The sequence below is a fragment of the Phasianus colchicus genome, chromosome 1, assembly GCF_987193195.1.
Source record: "Phasianus colchicus chromosome 1, bPhaCol1.hap1.1, whole genome shotgun sequence".
Lineage (NCBI taxonomy): Eukaryota > Metazoa > Chordata > Aves > Galliformes > Phasianidae > Phasianus > Phasianus colchicus.
The window spans coordinates 74,989,296-75,006,919 of NC_143436.1; the positions used below are offsets into that span (position 1 = coordinate 74,989,296).

The following is a 17,624-nucleotide window of genomic DNA, read 5'->3' on the forward strand; positions in this document are numbered from 1 at the left end:
AGTCATCAAGATGGGAAGAATATGTGAATTAGTCTGTATGCCGTATTTTGGTATATCAGGTTCCACTACTGACTTTTAACTGGGCTTAGTGTCTATATTCAGTGACAAAAGGTCCTGAAATAATATCAGTAAGCATTGTGCACATAACATTCTTACCTTAGAAGACTCTGGTTCTCTCTGCTCCTGCTGGAAGGTTATTTGTTATTCCTAAGACTGTTCAAAGTGCATTTTTTTCATGTTGGTTTTCTACCTTGGGCTAGTTTTGGAAATGTGCTAAAAGAAACAAAGAGAAGATTATTTGATTCTGAAACAAAGTGTCCTTGTTTTGTGATTTTTGGTTTTTGGTATTCCACGTCATAACATCATGTAGTGCACTGGGAGTTAAAGTGTTACTGTTCCAATTCTGGGTACCTGTCCCTGTACATCACGGAAGTCATGGGATTTGGTCCTTCCTGGTTGGGCGCTCTCTTACTGCTTTGCAGTGGGTGCTGGAGGGTGCTTTCCTAGCTGTACCAAGGTTTCCAGGTTTGACTCAGTCTCAGGAACTCTATCTCTCTCCTATTTTATTTGATTTATTAGTCTCAATTTCAATTGGATTCTATTATATTGTGTTATCTTGCATTCTGATATCATAGTAAAATGAGTTTTCCTCCACAGATCTTTGCCGCTGTTTTTTTTTTTTTTTTTTTTTTTTTTTTTTCCCTTCCTTGAGCCCGTCTCCCATCTCCCTAACCTTTTTCCTTCCCACATTGTGGGGCTGGGGGGGGAAGGCAGGGGCCTACTACCCCCCTGTCACGGGCATAAATTGATCTAGTTAACTCTCTTCTGTGACATGAAGTTAGTGGAAAATGTTCTGCATTGTCTGTCAAAAATTACTGCTTTCATTTTGTTGCAAAGCTCTTCTACTTTTTGAGCAGAGATGGAAAATTTTGCAAGGAGGTTGTTCTAATATCATGATGTGTTTTTTGCCATTCTTGAAGAAATGTACTCAGATCTATTTGCCACAAAAATCCCCGAGGATTTTTTTGCACTGAGACCAAATTTTTCCAGGACTGGAGGAGGAGGAGGTGTAGAAACTTATGGAGGGAGGCAGAGACTGAGATGCAAGCAGGAACATGGCGTTGTCATGGCGTTATCTTCATGGGTAATGACATTTTCCTTTGTGATCAGAAGAGCTCTAGAAGTCTCATCATTTCTATTCCAGGGGAGAGGAGAAATGCTCGTGAAGAGTACTTGCCACAGAAAGGCCTTTTCTCCCCCTTCCCTTTCACAAGTGGGATGGGGATGGACAGGAAGAGTGAGCAGAAATAAAGATGTAGTTCTAGGAAGAAGCATTGCCTCTCTCCTCTGTCTCTTTTGCATAACTTGTTAGCCTACTGCCTACACTCATCCTGGCAATATCTGGTGAGGAAAATGGAAAGACATTCCTTACAGAGTTGCCTCCCTCAAAAGAAAACATTCTGAAGATGTTACACCCCAGGGCAGATCTAGGGTTGAGAGACACAGCACTGATGTGTACAAGAGGATTTTCAGTCAATGGGAGGAGCACAGACAGGTGTAGTGTTTGGGAGGCAAACAGGTTGTGTGGAACAATGACAGGGGAAGACTTTTGTGCAGGCAAGCTATTCCTCACAGCATCACATTTGCATGGGACAATGGGGTCATGGGATAAGGGCTTGTCTTGGCTTTTCTTTCCATCAGAACTACACAAATCTTGGTAAAATCTTTCTTATTCTATCTTAATACCGACATGCAGTGGCAGCATAAAGTAAAGGAGGTGACATGAAACAGTGCAGGCAACATCTAACTACTTACCTTAACATGCAACAAGTAACAAATTGAAATGTATTGTTTCCACAGTTGCTTTTGTTGCTCTTTTCTTTTTTTATTTGAAAATACTTTTAAGCACACCATATATGCACGTGTCTGCAGAGATGCTCTAACTGGAAGTTCTGCTGCCTGACTCCAAGCTCTCATTGGTAGATGTTAAGAGATCCTATTGGTGGATGCTACTGCTCTCATTGGTGGATGTTAAGAGACACCACTTCCAGAAGTTCCAGGACCCAGTGCTTCTGCTTTCTGGATGCTAGAGCCCAGCCCTGAGCCTCCAGAGACCCAAGGGCTTCTATCCCAGGCCAATGGACATGGCTGTTGCTGCTGCTGCTGTGTTGTTGCTATTGAACCTCTGTTCACTCATTTGTTTCTCCCTGATCCCCTTCCCATAAATGTTCCTTAACAAGTTCTCTGCAGTTCCACAGGGCCTCACCAAATATCCCAAATCTTCCTGTTCCTCTGTTTTTCCCCTTCTTATCAGTTACAAAGCACAGGCCGGCCTTGTCAAAAGTTGTGTCTGGAGTTTCTTGATGGCCCATTAAGAAGGGGCTGAAGACTTTTGGTCTTTGCCATTGCCTCTGTTATCCCTTACCTATCAGATTCATGTTTATGCATGTTTTGTTTTATCTCTTCCCCTTTATTATCATGTTTGCAGCAAAAGAATTCTTGATTGGATAACCCTAATGAAGCAGATGCTTTCCTCTTCAACATACTCTTGTACTGGTGGATCACTAACAGAAACAAGCTGGAGAATTTACAGGTTCCCTTACAACATAATGTCACTTCTTTCTCTTTTCCAACATTTCACATACTCTCACTTGCTTGTTCATCACTTCAATAATGAATAACCAGTAGTGTTCCTTTTTTTGTATGGTATTGCTCTCTCAAACATCCTATTGTTGTTCAACCAGGCAATGACTAAGCACCACACAGTTGTTCGTTCACCCTTCCCACTCCACTCCCAGTGCAATGGGGAAGAGAAAAAAAAAGAACAACAGAAAAGTAAAATCATGGGTTGCAATAAGGGTAACAGTGCTCCTTGTGGGATGGGAGCACTATTTTTTACTGCCTGCATGGCAGAATACTTGCATGGTCTTAGTAGAAATATATTAACTACAAAAAAATGACAGCTGGCTGTGTCCACCAGATGTGGACTCTGTTAATGGCTTGAAATGATTAGACCTATCAAAGAACACACTGGAAAACAGAAACTAATTGCTACGTCACCCAATCAAAAGACTTGAGTAACAGCTTCCCGTATTAACTGTAAAAAATAAGCAACTCTGGCTATTCCCTTGAAAAAAATCCAGAATATATGTCTAGAAACTATGAAGGCCCCTGAGCAAACAGGCCTGTATAACCCTGATTTTGTAGACAAGAAAAACAAGAAGTTGAATCTTGAGGCTCTACCTGAGCTGGATCCTTGTGAGATCTGATCTAAAGGAACAAAGAAAACAAAAAAGATGGAAGATAGACTGGTATGTATGCCCCCAACCAGTGGCTCCTCCGCCCAGAGGGCACTATATGTAACAGCTTGCCCATATCCAGCAACTTCAATAATGTATTTAGTGCAAATAATCAGGCAGAAACCAAGGGTCTGCTGTCATGGTAATTCCACTTATGGGCTATTGTTGTAAATGAGAATATTGTTGTAAATGGTCTGGAAATCTCTAAACTTGCCTCTCACCCTGCCCTCAGACAAAGACTATATTCTACTGTACAGCATAATAAGAAAAAAACACTAATTAATTCAATGATTGATGGCTGCATGCTGAATAACGTGGCCTAATAAACTGGATATGCCTATCTATAGTGGTCTATGGAATGCTGTAGCACAGCTCAAGGATTATATCTGGGAGATATGCATGTGGGAGGCTATCTGTGAGAACACTTTTGAAAGTCCTGATTTAGTCAAATTCACTGTGGGGATGAGAGACCTGATTCTACAGCAAGGTCCCTCCCATCATTTTGGGTCACTTGTAGCAATCTTAAATCCTTTAGTAGCCTCCAGGGCAGTAATTCAATTGCTGCTCAGCTAGTGGCTGACCTCAGAGAGGCTGAGGGCCTAAGATTAAAGTGCAACATTCAATTAATGCAGGAAAAGGAATACTGATCTTGGGAATTCCAAGCCTGAAGATTCCTCACAAGGATTCCACAGTCAGGGCCTGTGAGAGTCTCTTGAAAGCAAATGTGGAATGATGTCATACAGGCAGGGTACAATTTAGCAAAGTTTATAACCAACGTAATCATGTCCTCCTAAACCAGTGGAGGCAGCTAAATGAAAAACAATGTTTTACACCTTCCGACACTAGAAAAGAAGTATAGATAGGATTCCTCCACCGGCATATAGGCTAGAAGACAGCCTGAAACAGGGGGCTTGGGCGGCCGTTGACAAGTCTCCAGAAGAACAAGACCTAGGGATTTCTCAACTCATGGCATGAAGGGGAGGCCAAGGTTCTTTTGGATTAGGGCCTGCAAAGGGAACTGGAGGCCCTATGTCAAGCTGACAAATACCAGTCCTGAAAGAATATATGAAGACTAATAACATTAATGGACACGGGAGCTGAGATGTTGGCAGTTTGTAGTGACCTATTAAAATTTCCTGGTACATGAGCCATTATGGGATGATATGGTTGAAAAGTGATCCCCGTAATGCAAATAAATTTGGTTAAAATCGGGTGTGGCATACCTGCTTCCTCTGGAGTACAAGGTATCTGTCACACCAATCCAGGAGTATATATTGGATATAGATATATTATGAGGACTGACTCTCCAAACTAATATTGGAGAGGTTATGAATAAGTATTAGTATCCAGACAGTACAGTCAAACTTGCAGCCTATTCAATTGCCCTAGCCAGATCACTAATATGAGGCAATACAAGCTCCCGGAAGGACAGGCAGAAATCACCAGAACAATTCAAGAATTGGAAAAGATAGAGATTTTAAGACTCTTGCACAGTTCCTACAACTTTCCTATATGGCTGGTCTGAAAACCTTGTAGCATCTGGCAAATGACAGTAGATTACAGGGAACTAAACAAAGTGACCCTGGCAATTAACTCAGCAGTACTTAACATTGCCTCTCTCATGGACACATTAAGTAGAGAAAAAGAAACCTATCATTATATCTTAGATCTGGCTACTGCATTCTTCAGTGTTCCAATTGCTGAAGAATTGCTGAAGAATCCCCTTAGCCTTCTCTTCCTCAGACTAAACAGCCCCAGATCCTTCAGTCTCTCCTCATAGGACATATGACCAGTTTGTTTTCACTTGGAAGAGTAGACAGTGAACCTTTCAAGTCCAGCCGCAAGAATATGTCCACTCACCAACTTTCTGTCATAATTTGGTAGCACTTGATTTGGTGGATGGGAATAAGCCTGATTGTATAAAAACATACTGTTATATTGATGACTTGATGCTTACTTCTGTCTCAATAGAAATGCTGGAAAAAACAATAAGTTCATTGTCAGCCTACTTGCAAGGAAAAGAATGGGCAATAAACCCACAAAAGGTACAAGGACAGGGACTATTAGTCAAATTTCTGAGGGTCATTTGGTAAGGCAAGATCAAGGTTTTGCCTAATGCAATTATAGATGGGGCATTCTCAATATATACAACAGCAAAGCAGTTGCATGAATTCCTCAGCATTTAGGGGTATTGGTGAACTCATAGTATCATAGAATCATAGAATTACTTAGGTTGGAAAAGACCTTAAAGATCAAGTCCAACCACAATCTAACCATACTACCCTAACTCTAACAACCACCACTAAATCATGTCCCTGAGCACCTCATCCAGACAGTTTTTAAATGCATTCAGGAACAGTGACTCAACCACCTCCCTAGGAAGCCTATTCCAGTGATTAATAACCATTTCCATAAGGAAGTTTTTCCTGATATCTAACCTAAACTTCCCCTGGTGCAACTTAAGACCATTTCCCCTCGTCCTGTCACGTATCACCAGTGAGAAGAGACCAACCCCACTCTCACTACAATTACTTTTCAGGTATTTGAAGAGAGCAATATGGTTTCCCCTCAGCCTCCTCTTCACCAGACTAAACAGCCCTCAGTTGCTCTTCGTAGGGCATATTCTCCAAGTTCTTCACAAGCCTTGTTGCCCTTCTTTGGACCTGCTCCAGCACCTCAATGTCCTTTTGGAATTGAGATTCCCAAAACTGAACACAGTACTGGAGGTGGGGCCTCACTAGTGCTGAGTACAGGGAAAGATTACTTCCCTAGTCCTGCTCACCACACCATTCCTAATACAAGCCAGGATGCCATTGGCCTTCTTGGCCACCTGGGCACACTGCTGTCTCTTATTCAGCTGACTGTCCATCAACGCATCAATGTCCCTTTCTGTCAGTCAATGTCCCAGCCGTTCCTCTCCAAGCCTGTAGGATTGCCTGGGGTTGCTCCAAACAAAATGCAGGACTCAGCATTTGGCCCTACTGAAACTCATACAGTTTACCTTGTCCCATTGATCCAATCTATCCAGGTCCCTCTATAGTGGAAGTTTGTCCTAGCCTTCCTCTTACTGTTGATATATTCATAGAAATATTTAGTGTTGTCTTTCACCTTAGTGGCCAAATTCAGTTCTAGCTGGGCTTTGGCGTTTCTAATTTTCTCCCTGTACAGCTTCACTATGTATCTGTAATCCTCATAAGTTGCTTGCCCCCTGTTCCAAAGACCATAAACTTTCCTTTTGTTCCTGAGTTCCAGCCAAAGGTCTCTGTTCAGACAGACCCATCTCCTTCTCCTTTGACTCGTCTTCTATGACTTGGGGGATGGTCAGCTCCTGCACATTTAAAATAACTTCCTTAAAATATTCCCAGCCTTCCTGGGCTCCCATGCACTCCAAAACTACTACTCCCAAGGGACTCCTTCAACCATTGTCTGAAAGAGACTGAAGTCTGCCCTCCAGAAGTCCAAGGTGGCAGTTCTGTTGACTCCCCTCTGTGCTTCAGCAAGGATAAGAAAATCTATCATTTTGTGATCTCTTTGCCCCAGACAGCCTCCAACCTTTAAATCTCTAACAAGATCTTCTCTGTTAACAAGCAGCAGGTCCAGGAATTTTCTTCCCCTTGTTGGCTCCCTCACCATCTGTGTTAGGAAGTTATCAAATACACTCTAGGGTCTGTTCCCTTTCTGCTATATTATAATTCCAGCAGATGTCTGGGAAGTTGAAGTCCCCCATGAGAACAAGGGGTAGAGACCATGAGACCTCACCCAACTGTCTATAAAGTATCTACCTCTTCATCCTGGTTGGATGGCCTGTAACAGACTCTTTTGAAAAGTTGGTAGCCATCAATCACAGCACTCCAGCTGAGTCATCCCACCACATTTCTGTGATAGCGACTATATCATAGTTTTCCAGCCACACAATGGCCTCCAGCTTGTCCTTTTTTGTTACCCGTGCTGTGTGCATTAGTGTAAATGCACCTCACCTGTGCCACCTTTTGGATGGGAGAAGCCCTAATACCCTCTAGACCATACTGAGGTGTTTCCATACAGTAATCAACCTCACACCACCCTCGTGTTCTTGCAAAAAGGTGCATCAATCCTCTTCTTTCACCAAGATACACGAATGTTGGATCTTACTGGCATCTCCCACAAGCATTGGCATGTTACATACAGGCTCTTTTCTAGTGACCCCAGTTTCACCCCCAACCCTCTTCATACCTAGTTTAAAGCTCTATCAATGAACTGTGCCAACTCCCATTGTAAAACTCCTTTCCACTAGTGGGATAAGCTATTCCTATCTGTTGCCACCAGGCCTAGTCTCATGTAAATCAAATCAAGGTCAAAAAACCCCAACCCCTGTTTGGATTATCATATTCAGTCCCTCATCATTCCCTACAACTGAAAGGATAGAGGAGAACATATCTTATGCTCCTGAACCCGACCAGTTGCCCCAAGGCTCTGCAGTCCTTCGTCATAATCCTTAGAGTTCTTCTTATTTCATCACTGCCTACCTGAAATAACAATAGGGGATAATAATCTGAGGGCTGTACTAGGGAAGGAAGTTTCTTCCTTACATTTTTAACCTGGGTCCCTGGTATGCAGCAGACCTACCTGTCTGGTGGGTCTGTTCTGCATATTGGACCTTCTGCTCCCTTCAGTAGTAAGTCACCAATGACAGTGACCCATCTTTTATTCTTTATTGAGGAGGTTTTAATGCTAAGGGTAGTCTGACTAGACTTCAGTGGCACCTCTAAGTGGGAAGAACCATCATCCCCACCATTGTCTAGTTGTCCCTGAAGAGCACTGTACCTGTTCTGCAGGGGCAGCTGGGAAAGTAGGGGAATCGTGGGGCAGGTGGGCCTGCATTGGCATTACTCTCTGTTCCCCAGTTCATCACCATTGTTGTTATGGGAGGAGAGGACGGGTTCACTTTAGCAGGAACACTGTATGCCAGCTGGTTCCCTCCAATTACCTGTTTGCAAGGTGGTAGGGGATGATGTTCATCCTGTGGAGCCTCAGCTGGCTGCCTAAATCTCAGGGCTGGTAGGGACTGGGGGACAGATGGAACAAGACACTTTCCAGCAAGCCCAACTAGCTGTGAAGCAATTGCAAGCACTCAGCATATTCAGCCCCACTCTGCCCATCAAATTAGATGTACACATAACCCTGAAAGGCTTTCTGTGCCGACTGTGGCTGTGGCAAGTTTCTGTCCATGCCCCACTTGGGTTCTAGTCCCAGGTCTGGCACAGGGTGGAAGAGAGATACAGTATGATAGAAAAACAGCTATTAGCAACATATTCAGCATTAAAGACAGTAGAACTGATGAAATACACAGCTGAAGTAATAGTAAAAACAACACTACTCATTCAAAGTTAGGTAAAAGATTTAGAGCTATTCCTAAGATGGTGGTGGCCCAAGCACAAACAGTGGCATGCTGGATCACCTATCTGGGTCAATGTAGTCATTCATTAAAAGAAGAACTAAAAAGATATTGGGCTCAGTCACATATCGTAGTGATGTACCAGAAGAAACCATGGTCACTCTGTCAGAGAAGAGTACTGTACTAGGAAGAAAGTATCCAATCCCTGAAGATGCATGGTGTGTAGATGAGTCCAGCAAAGGCAATATGAGCAAGTGGTGAACAATTGCATACCATCTCTCAACAGAAAGAATGTGGCTTGAAAAGGGGGATGGACAGAGTAGCCAATGGGCAGAGCTTTAGGCTATGAGAATGGTCATCACATAAGAACCAGGTGACTACGTTTTGAACATCTACACTGATAGTTGGGCAGTCTACAGAATGTTTGCACTATGGATAGTGCAGCAGGCCACTTCGAACTGGAAGATTCATGCCTGACCAATCTGGCACAAGGATATGTAGGTGGATATCTGGAACATGGTCAGGCATAGAACAGTACATGCTTACCACATATCTGGACACCAGCCCATGTGCTTGCCAGGAAATGATGAAGCAGACACACTCATCTGAATTAGATGGTTAAAAGATTCACCTGCAGAAAATATAATCCACTGGATTCACCAAAAACAGCAGTATGTCAGAGAGAAGATGATGTGGGCAGTGGCCAAAGCATGGGAGCTGCCCGTACAAACATCAGATATCATTCAGGCACATTACTATTGCGATGCTTGCTCAAGGATTAGACCAAGCCATTTGCCAGAGATGACAGCGCACCTTGCCAGAAGACACAACCCTTTACAATGGTGGCAAGGTGACTATGTAGGTCTCCTCCCTTGATCTGTGGGGGCCATATGTGCACTGACCTGTGTTGACAAGGCAAACCAGAGAATCATAAAATCATAGAATCACAAGGTTGGAAAAGACAACCGTCCTCCTATTACCGTTACTACCATAAGCTACTAAACCTACTAAACCATATCTGGTAGCTCCTCATCCAGATGCCTCTTGAACATTGCCAGGGACGATGACTCCACCAACTCCCTGGGCAGGCCATTCCAGTACCTGACCACCCTCTGAGAGAAAAAGTTTTTCCTTATGTCTAATCTAAATATCCTCTGGTACAGCTTGCGGCCATTTCCTTGGGTCCTGTTTGTTGCCTGGGAGAAGAGGCCAAATCCCTCTTCATTTCAGCCTCCCTCCAGAAAGCTGTAGACTGCAATGAAGTCTTCTCTAAGACTCCTCTTTTCCAGACTAAACAATCCCAGCTCCCTCAGCTGCTCCTCGTAAGACTTGTGCTCCAGACCCCTCACCAGTTTCATTGCCCTTCTCAGGACATGTTCCAGAACCTCAATGTTTTTCTTGTAGTGAGGGACCCAAAAATGGACTGATGGAAGCTATCTGATACAAAAAGCAAACCAAGCCTGTACTGTTAAGGCCTTAACCAGATTGATGGCAGCATATAGGACTCCAGAAGCAACGAGGGTACACATGTCACATAAAAAATGGTACAAAAATGGACTGAAGAAAACAACATCAAATGTTGATTCCATCTGCCTTACAGTCTGACAGGACCAGGCCTGATTATAAGTTACAATGGTATCTCAAGGCTGCTCTGAAAACAGAACTGTAGTGCTTGCAGGGATGGACTGAACAACTTCATGAAACACTGAGAGATCTGCGCGAAAGACCCGGAGATGGCAGACCCGCTGCCATGCATGTGCTATAAACTACTCAGGCCTCTCTTCATTAGGATACAAATTAAAGGAAATAATACTTTTGTAAAACCCCAAACTAGGACAATGAACAATGTTCTGCTCCCTGCCCCAGAAGACTTGGAACCAGGTACACATAAGATAAAATGGTCTTGGGAGGTGCAAATAGAACCAAAGTGGTATGGCCTACTTGCATGTTGGGGGAGACTGAAGAAGAGGGAGCAGTCATCCCCCAAGTAACTGACAATTATAGTGCAAACTCCGATTTTCATCACTAAGGAGACACTAATCATATCACTATGGCAAATTAGGACCTCCTTCTTTGGTACCTGATACAGTAATACCGTCAACATCAGGGCAAAAGGTATGGTATGAGTGATCTGGGCATGCTACTGTGCAAGCAAAAATATTAACTCAAGACAGAAATACTGTGTGTATTCTACTCTGTGGAGAGTGGACTTGTCCATACTGATACTGACTAAATACTTACTCTACTCCTCACGAAATCCATGGCCCACCAAGACCACCAGCAGAGGCAGAAGTGACATAAGTGGACACAAGTATGTCCCAGTGCCTCTAAAGGATCTTCACAACATCTTGATCCTGTGACATCTTGATCCTTCAGTGACATGTCACAGTGGACTTTTTTAGCATCTTCCAAGCTGAAAAGATATAACTGAAAACTCTGCACACTTTATATTGTGATGGTAAAAGCTGTATCCACGTCATATGAAATAACATCTGTTATGTTATAAACTGTACAGAATAGTTTGCCGCTGATATGCTCAATCATTGGTTCACACCATGAAGGGGTGGAGTGTATGGGGATTGCTAAGTCAGAGCCTGAACCAATGATTGAGCCCCTGGTGGAGGCACACGGCCAGCCCTCAGAGCACAGGTGAAAGCAGCTCACTTGTATGACTGGAACCAGGTTCCACCTTCCCCTAAACCTCGTTTGAGGGCTAGCTGGCTTAAGGGAATATTTTGTGACTGGCAATCCCTTCTTTTGGAGTATTTGTTAAGCTCTGATCCTTGGGATGGGTAAACAAATATTTCTTTCTTTAACTGGACTGTGACCATTGCTTTTTTGGGGTAATTTAGAAATGGTTATTTGGCATTGCTTTTCTTTATAGAATTTCTGTAAGTGTGCATTTATATTTATTTTTCTGTTTTGTAAATAGTATTCTTCAAAAAACTTGCTCCCTTTGTATTCTCCTTCTCTCTAATGCTTCTCCCACTTCTTTCTTCTTCTGTGGGCTGTAGCAATGCTATTGCCATCCTTAGGCCCAGGACTTGCTCACTGGTGTGTTTTCATCATTGCCTCTTCTTACTCTCCTTTTTCTGGTTGTTTGAATCAGTGTAGAGCTGTAAGAAGAGTTGTAGGAACATGAAGAGTAGGAAGTGCATGGTCTTCATGGTGGAGGAAACTACTTTCACGCTTTTGTACTGAGAGGGAAATGGAATCGTCTTAGTGGAAAATACTGTGTGAAAATATGAATGAAATTACTACCTTGTAAAGCCTGCTTGTAGCATTTCAACATGTTTAACTTCCTGGGCTACACCTGTCAGCCACTCATAACAATTAAATGAAGTCTGAATCTCAGTGTTTTTCCTTTGAATTGAAGTCCACAAATGATTACTTTAATATACATCCTCACCATACATCATAGGAACATGTAAGCTATCTTTTTTTACAGAAATATCCATAGGTACCCGGAACTTGAGCATTAACGCTTTAACTCCCAGTGCACTACATGATGTCATGATGTGGAATACAATAACAAAAAATCATAAAACCATGGCATTCCACCTCTTATTCTACATCGCTACTTAATCATAAATCATGCGTAATATATACAAACAAGCCATAATTAACAAGCATTAATCACACGCACACACAAACCTATGTATATACACATGGACTTACTGACTGCACTCCTCCAACATCACATTCAAAGTAAGATATTTCTCTTTGGTATTTTTTTAACACAACTTTTTTTTTTTTTTTTTTTTTTCTCTCAGTAGGCTGGATGATGCAAGTCTGTTGTGTCAGGGCGCTGTAAAAGAAGTTGCACCTTCTCATCGTGGAGCTGGTGAAGTTTCACTCTGTGCACAGAATACAGCATTTGTGGACAGAAAACTTTCTTTGCATAGTGACTTTCTTGTTGTCATTGAAGAGGTTAGTGGTCTCAGTTTCAGGTAATTTAAATGTAAGCAGGGGTGAGAGGAAGGAGGCAGGAAGAATCCCATATGAGGTTCACATGTGTCTGATTTCTGGGAATTCAGAATTCTATGATTCAACTTCCAGTGGCTATACAGAAGCAGTATCTGAGCTATTCATCAAAAGCACCAGACAACCACAGTCTTTTGGGAATCTGAAAATGGACACAGGGCAACATCAAATCACTCTGTTATTGACACCTAATTTAGTAGAGCATGCAGTCCTGGCAAATGCATAGTCAGCCCTTAGAGAAGAGCAAATAGTCGTCTCTAGGGACCTGAACAACTAGGCAATATATGTCCAATTGTCTGCCTGTCTTTTACCCATTGATTGCTGTGCTGTTATATAGTCAAATAAATGGTTTGACATAACTCTACAAGCAATAATTATCCTGATCATATCTAATATATACATAATATGTAAGGACTGGGGCCCAAACTAGAAGTATTTCTTATTTTCATATTAAGTGTCTTGCTTTAGTGTATGTGCAGTTAGTTCTTCTTGAGAACATGTGATTGATTCCATTCACTACTCTGAAGGAGGTAGTGGCTTAGCTTCAGTGGCTGTAGAGTGTTACACTGAAATAACATAGTTCGTAGTCTTTCATGTCATTTAAAAGGCACAACTGCAAGATAGTTAGAAAGTGTAATATAATTTCCTGGGAAATGCTCTGAAGTCTTCTCTCATTGCACCATTGACAAAAACCTCTTGCTCCTCAAGTTCCTTGAGCTCATGCTGTACTATACTGAAAATGGTAGGAAACTCAATTAGTACTGGAAAGTGAAGGACAGAAAGGGATGTTCTGGCCTGGAATCCCTTCCCTTTGGCTACCTTTTGGTGGAGTTCAGTCCTGTAACCAAAAGTCCATAACAAAAGGCAGTTCTACCTTTGATGTGTTGCCAGTTTTCCATTTAGGTGAGTGGAAGGGTAGGAAATAGGTAAATGATTCTGGGAAAGGAGAAACTGAGAAGAAGAAGGGAGTAAAGGTTGTTCTAAGCATTACAACTGGGATTTTCAAAGGGTATTCTGAGGAATGCTGGGTATTTGGACTGTTCTGTGGATTAAGAATTGGTTGGCTGGATGAAGCCAAAGGGTTGTGATTAATGGTTCTATGTCTGAGTGGAAGCTGGTCACAAGTCGACCGTTCAGGGGTTGAGGTTGGTCTTGGGACCAGTGCTCTTCAACATCGTCATCAATGATATAGACAATGGCATTGAGTGCATCCTCAGCTGAGTGGTGCAGTAGAGAGACCTGGACATTCTGGAGAAGTGGGCCCATGAGAACCTAATGAAGTTCAACAAGGCCAAATGCAAGGTGCTGCACTTGGGCTGGGGCAATCCCAGACTGGGAGAAGATGTCCTCAAGAGCAGCCTTGCTGAGAAAGATTTGAGGTTCCTCAGGGATGAGAAGCTGGACATGAGCAGTGTGTGCTTGCAGCCTGGAAGGCTGATTATGTTCTGGGCTGCATTAAAAAAAAAAAAAGGGATGGCCAGCAGGGAGAGGAAGTGATGGTCCCCTGTACTCAGCTCTTGTGATGCCCCATATAGAGAACTGTGTTCAGGCTTGGGGTCCCCAGCACAAAAAAGATGTGGAGCTCTTGGAATGGGTCCAGAGGAGGGCCACTAAGATGATCAGAGGACTGGAGCACCTCTCCTATGAGGAAAGGTTGAGGGAACTGGGCTTGTTTAGCTTGGAGAAGAGAAGGCTCTGGGGAAACATTGTGGCCTGTCAGTACTTGAAGGGAACGCATAAACAGGAGGGGATACAACTGTTGAAAGGGGTGGATAGTGATGGGACAAGGGGTAATGGTTTTAAACTAAGACAGGGGAAGTTTAGGTTAGATATTAGGAGGAATTTTTTCACACAGAGGGTAGTGATGTGCTGGAACAGGCTGCCCAAGGAGGTTGTGGATGCCCCATCCCGGGAGGCACTCAAGGCCAAGCTGGATGTGGCTCTGGGCAGTCTAGTCTAGTGGTTGGTGACCCTGCCCACAGCATGGGGCTTGAAACTAGATGATCATTATGGTCCTTTTCAACCCCTTTTCTATGATTCAGCTCTCCCAGAGTTTTTGTCAATGATGACCTCTAAAATTTTGTGCATGGTTTTTAGCTTGTAGCAGATTTTTCAGTCAGTGTGTGAGGGAGTAGAGATAGAAAGCATTTCACTCTAATGTGGAAGCTCTTAATGCTCTTCATGGCTGCTGGCTGAGAGTCTGATCTGATGAGCTGCAACTTCCTGACAACGTGTGACTCAAACAGAAAACAAATTCTTATAGGACTGGGCTTGAAGCAACTGGGAGGTAGCAGGTCAAGATACTTCTACATCAGATCTGTACTGTAGTCCTGAGTGTGGATGTAAGCCCATAGTTTATAGGAGGCAATTCACTCCACATTCATATTGTTTGGGTGTGTCCTGATTGCATCCTTCTGTATCATAATGTCATACAACAAACAGGCTGTTGGGTGCAGAGACATAGTGCAGTGTAAAGCTTTGTTTCATGTTTAGCAATTTCATGCGAGTTTTGATTCTTCAAGGGGAAGGTATGCTAGAATGTACTGCATTTCCCAGGACCCTCCACATGATTTTTCGATTCACTGGTTTTGATTTATTGCTCTGGATTATCTCACATTCATTTTAATAAATTAGTTTCTTCTATCTCAATTGTTTTTTTCCTTCTTCCTTCCCCCCTCCTTTCTCCCAAGGTGAGGAAGGGGTGTCACGTGATTGACTCTTCAAACTGTGACAGAATGTGGTTTTCTCTACTGGGCAAAATAATAGACTGTAATAGAGAACTGGATCAATGAATGTCTGATAAATGTGGAAAATTTCCATGGGAAAGTCAACATGGTTTCTATTAATAGAGGTTTTGCCTTAGAAAACTAATTTCTTTGAAGGGGTAAATAAACAGTGATAATGTTGATTCTATTTGGTAGATTAGGTTTTGAAAGGCTTTAGAGGGAACTGTGCAGCTATGGGATAAAAGAAAAGAAAAGAATGTGGCGTGGTTAAAAGTGGGAAATATAGAGCAGAATCTCTGACCAACTTATAGAATGGAAAGAAGTCACTATTGGATGAGATCAATGCTGCAACTTATTCTGTTTCACAGTCTTGCAAAAGGTCAAGCAGTGAGGTGCTCAGTTTAGCTGATGATAACAAGCTCTTCTGGTATTGTGACCGTGCCCTTGCCTCACACCCCCTGCCTCCCTGCTGAACTGCAAATCTGCCCTGTCAAGTGGCCCAGCATGGTCCCAGGGGTGCACCCATTGCTCAGCAACAGCCAAACACTGGTGCACTATTAACGCTGTCTGGGCTGGAACCAGGGCATGGGGAAGGCGCAGTACAGTGACAGATCAATTTATAGCAGATAGTTGTATGCATTTTGATTCACTGGCTAAAAACTATTCTGTGAGCAGTTAAAATTATGCAGCCTTGCTTTCCATTTTGATAAAGGAATTTGGGAATGGGTTTCAAGATAACTGAAAAAAAAAAATCAGCATTTTTTGGGTATATTTGAAACTCCTTTTTCAGTTAATGTTACCTGCAAATTTTCAAATGAGTGAATAGAGTTCCAATGTGATGTTCTACTCAAAAATCTGATTGTATTTCTTTACTTTTATAAGGCCTATCTTACCAGAAAAAGATTCCTTCCTTCACTACCACACCTTATTCAAGTCATCCCTTTTTGACAGTATGTACATTTGTGAACAATTGTTTTCAAGGAGGAAGTACAGGAATAATAAAATCTCATCAAAAATCTGACAAACACCTCAAGAACTCACTAAAAATTGTACCTACTATCATCAAACCAGAATGATGCATTAATTTCACAAAAACAAGAATATCCCACTAGTTCTTTTTTTTTTACTTTTTTAAACTGTAGGATTTTTTATTAAGTTTTGTTATTTATATACATGAACTGTACTATATATTTTATGACTGTTGCTCTGAAAGCCATGCCTCCTGTTTTATTATATTGGCCACTGACAGATGAGATAGATATTGGTGGTATAGTAGTAAAGGTTGAATCTTCCTACTGTTCTGTTCCATTTTGTTGCAGTGTGACAAATGGTAGCAGAGGGGCAGTCTGACAAAATGGCATCTGACATGAAAGTGCATAAGAAGCAAAAGTATGGAAGTGAATTTCTTCATGTGGAAAAATAGCAGCCACTGACATTCATTAACACTTGCGAAAATTTTGGAGACCAAACAATGGATGTTAGCACAGTGAGGCAGTGGGTGGTGCATTTCAGCAATACTTCTACTGATGCAGATTTTTATGAGTGCAGCATGTAGGGTCTTGTTCACTGCTGGTGAAAATGTACAGCTAATGGTGGTGACTATGTTGAACAATTGCATTTTGTAGCTGAGGTTTTGCTCTATAAAATAGTGTTGCACTCTCTGTATCTGCCATAGTTCCATGGAAAGACAGGAGGCATTATTTTTAGAGTGACCTTTGTGTATGAGGCCCAAAACAATTTCTATTTGCTTAATGTGGCCCAGGCAAGCCAAAACGTTGGACACCCATGGACTAATGAAATGAAGCTGCTGGGATCCAGATTCAAAACACAAAGAAGGAGGTGGTCCTTCATGCAAAGGGAAGCAGTTCTGGGGAGCTTGACAAAGGATGGTGCAGATGCAAAATTTCACATGGAAATAAGGGGAAACTTGGTAAACAGTAGTAGGAAAGAGTGATTGTTGATTGCTAAATAAATTTTGAAAAAAACAAACAAACGTCAGATTCAGTAGTCCCCAAAATGGAGAAATGAATAGAATCATAGAATCACAAGGTTGGAAAGGGCCTACAAGATCGGTCCAAACATTCTCCTATCACCATTACTACCACAGGCTACTAAAACATATCTGGTAGTGGAGAGGCTTTGAAGAAACATCCAGACAAATTTGAGAACTGGACAATCACCAATTGTATGAAGTGTAACATGTGCCAGGTTCTCTACCTGGGAAGGAGCAACCCTGTCCGT

At 42.4% G+C, this 17,624-nt stretch overlaps 1 protein-coding gene across 4 annotated transcripts in view; it reads left to right on the forward strand.

Moving 5' to 3' along the window:
- The window catches only part of LOC116237221 (potassium voltage-gated channel subfamily A member 6-like), a 48,537-nt gene extending 33,280 nt beyond the window's left edge, over window positions 1-15,257 (forward strand). For all 4 annotated transcript variants that reach the window (XM_090148026.1, XM_090148021.1, XM_031606221.2 and 1 more), the window contains one exon: window positions 12,447-15,257. The gene's annotated coding sequence lies outside the window, so the exon portion shown is untranslated. The remainder of the gene's footprint in view (window positions 1-12,446) is intronic.
- Window positions 15,258-17,624: the final 2,367 nt, after the last annotated feature.